Raw genomic sequence first — 3,130 nt, 5'->3', positions numbered from 1 at the left:
ATTGTCCAGCTCTGAGGAGTTGGACGTTGTTAGTATTGAAGCTGAGTCTGAGGATTCACCACCTCAGTCTCACGCTTTTGAGGAATTGCTCGATGTTGTCACGAGAGCAGTTCAAAAATTATCAATTGAGTGGCCAGAGGATAGGCAGGACGTTCGTTCGAAAAGTAAGCTCGACGAACGCTTCCTGCCATCTCGTGCACAGCCTCAGCGAAGAAGCCTTCCGTTTTTCCCCGGGGGGAAAAAATCCCCACTTTGTTATGTCCCCGGCGTGTCTAGGGGTTTGGGACATACAAATAAATCTACCCAGGATGGAAAAACTCAAGGATGACTCGAAACAGGTGTCAAGTTTGGGTATTTATTGATGAACTAACAAAAACTTAAACGCTAACTAGAAAAATATAAACAACACAACACACAATCTCCACGGCTCCCACCGCGCAGATGAAATGCACACGAGGATAGCCCGCTGCTCACCCCCACCTCCCCAGCTGATCACGAACACTGGTCCGACAGCTGGCTTCACACAGACGGTGCCGGGCAAAGATCGCGATCTGCTGCACCCAGCCGATCTTATAGTCCACACAGCAGTTCACACAGTAGTCCCAGTTTAGTAATCCACAGACTTCAAGGGAAAAGAAAGAGATCTCGATCAGCTGCACCCAGCCGAACCCCCAGAACACTTCACTAGCCCTGTTTATACACCTCACTGATTTCCACTGATCAGCTTCAGCTGCGGAATTATCCGTGTCAACCTCCAGACACCATAGATTCCACCAACAACTGACTCTGGGCACTGAATCTCCACCAGGTACACAGGCTCAAGAAGCCTGGGCTCAGCTGTGAGCTGACAGGCATAAAGCACTCTGCGAGCTGTGGGAATGATCTGGCCACCACCGCGGTGGATTGCGTCAGTGTGCAGGGTCACATCATGAACGTCAAAACGAACCCCACGCAGGTTCTCCTCGCACAAGACTCCCTCTTTAGTGGCCCATTGAAATCCAGCCACCACACTATCCTTGATCTCATTCAAGTATTGGACTCCCTTGGTCACGTCCACCAAGAGGTTGGGCCCAGTTCCATCAGGGCCAAAGCACCAGATCTTACGAGCTTCTGTGACTTCCCACTCGTACTTATCAGCAAGGTAACGGGCACGGGCCTTCATCTCCTGCCTGGCAGTGACCTCACCCTTATCAATATCTTCAGGAAGACCCTCAGACAGAGGACGGGCTTTCATGAAGAGACGATTGTGCTTGTTTGAGGACTTAGAAAGGCACATTTGTTTGGACTCATCACTGACAGTCTCTCTGTAGGAGACAACTGGATCTGATTTCTTGAGGGGAATGCAGGCATGGTCCTCTTCAAGGTCCTTCAGACAAATCTCCAAATGAAGCTCACCGGCTCCTGCAATGATATGCTCACCAGACTCCTCAATGATGCACTGCACCATGGGATCTGACTTGGCCAGACGCTTCAACCCTTCCACCAGTTTAGGGAGATCAGCAGGGTTCTTGGCCTCTACTGCCACTCTCACCACAGGACTGACACTGAACTTCATCACACGCATGTTGTGGGCTTGCTCGAAAGTTGTGATTGTTCCGGTCTTTACCAAATACTGATCCACACCTACAGTACCAGACCCACAATGTTACCACAGGGCACATCCTCAATAGGCTCGACATAACGGCCCATCATCAGAATGGTCCGTTGAATGGGTTTAATGTAAAGATCCTCCTTTTTTCCAGGAGTGAAGTTTGGCCCCATTATGCGAACCTTCAGGCCACTGGACACAGAGCCAGAAAAGACACGACCAAAGGCATAAAAACGACCTTTGTCAGTGGTCGGAACCATCTTCGAGATGTACATCATGAGAGGTGCTTTGGGGTCGCAGTTCTTGATGCCCATGGCAGCCTCATCATCTCCAGGTCCTTCATATAGCAGCTCACAGCGTTACTTCTGTGCAGTAACTGGTGAGGGCAGGTGGATTGTGATCATCTGAAGTAGAGCCTCTCCTGCCGGCAGCCAGCGACGCATCACAGCCTTTAGCAGGGGCTTGCCCTCCTTCTCCTTGTCTTCAGCATCTAGCTTAATGTCCAGCTTCTCAATTAGCTTAGCAATTTCTTCCTTCTTGAAGTTCATGACGGCATCAAATACTTTGAAGCGTGTCAACCTCCAGACAATGGGAAAAACCAGTGTCATACAGAGTTTATACACCACAAACATCCCACTATTCTTCCATTCATAAATATAAAGAATATGGTTATGGGGAGATGCCGAAGGTGGAGGAGACACTTGCGAGCTATCTCTCTCCAGCAACGGCATCTTCCTTGAAGGCTCCTTCACTTCCCTCCAAGCCAGTGAAATTCACATCAGCACTGGTTCATAAGTCGTATGCAGCCGCTGGTCAAGCTGCAGCGTGTCTGCATACGATGTCTATTATGCAAGCATATCAGGCAGAATTATTGGGGGATTTAGAGGAGGGCGGGGGAATTGGTCCTGACACGGTGGCCGAACTACGCAGAGCCACAGATCTGTCTCTCAGGGCCACCAAGGAGACCGCTAAATAAATCGGGCGGTCTATGGCAGCCCTGGTGGCCACTGAGAGGCATCTGTGGCTCAATCTGAGCGATATAAAAGAGAAAGAAAAACACGTTCTCTTAGATGCTCCGGTCTCCACTGTTGGATTATTTGGTGATGCAGTTAACAGTGCGGTAGCTAAATCTCAGGAAGCTGCTAAACAGGCAGCTGCATTGCAAAAACTTCTTCCCCGCCGTTCTTTCATTGAGGCTGCTGAGCGGGAGCAGCCTCACTCCTCTAAAAAGAGCGCTGAACATCGTGCCACTCAAAAACAGAGTGTGTCCTCCCGTGCTCCCCCACAAAAATCTCGGGGACACGGAGGGCGCTCTCAAACCCAGCAGTCTTCGAGGGGTAAAACGGATCTGCGGACCGTTATTACCGCCAAGAAGGCTGCTGGGAAAAGGTCCTGACGTCCGAGGGCTCAGGACAAATGAGGGTAGTTCCCCCCGAAGCAGAGCGGTTAACACCTCTTTTCACGGTGCCCGTCTCTCTTCGGTGCCCTCAGGGGACCGTTCTGCCAACCCTGCCGCCTCCGGTGTTACAGGGCGCAGCGGTC

At 50.8% G+C, this 3,130-nt stretch overlaps 1 pseudogene across 1 annotated transcript; it reads right to left on the bottom strand.

The window, feature by feature from the left end:
- Positions 1–703: 703 nt before the first annotated feature.
- On the bottom strand, positions 704–2,220 carry LOC309480273 (elongation factor 2b-like; annotated as a pseudogene). Its single transcript has one exon. The product of its transcript is annotated as an elongation factor 2b-like (transcript).
- Positions 2,221–3,130: the final 910 nt, after the last annotated feature.

This window comes from Leuciscus leuciscus, assembly GCF_965113295.1.
Source record: "Leuciscus leuciscus genome assembly, chromosome: 18".
Taxonomy (NCBI): Eukaryota; Metazoa; Chordata; class Actinopteri; order Cypriniformes; family Leuciscidae; genus Leuciscus; species Leuciscus leuciscus.
Note: the sequence above shows the minus strand (reverse complement) of the source record. Positions and strands in the feature narration are given on the sequence as shown.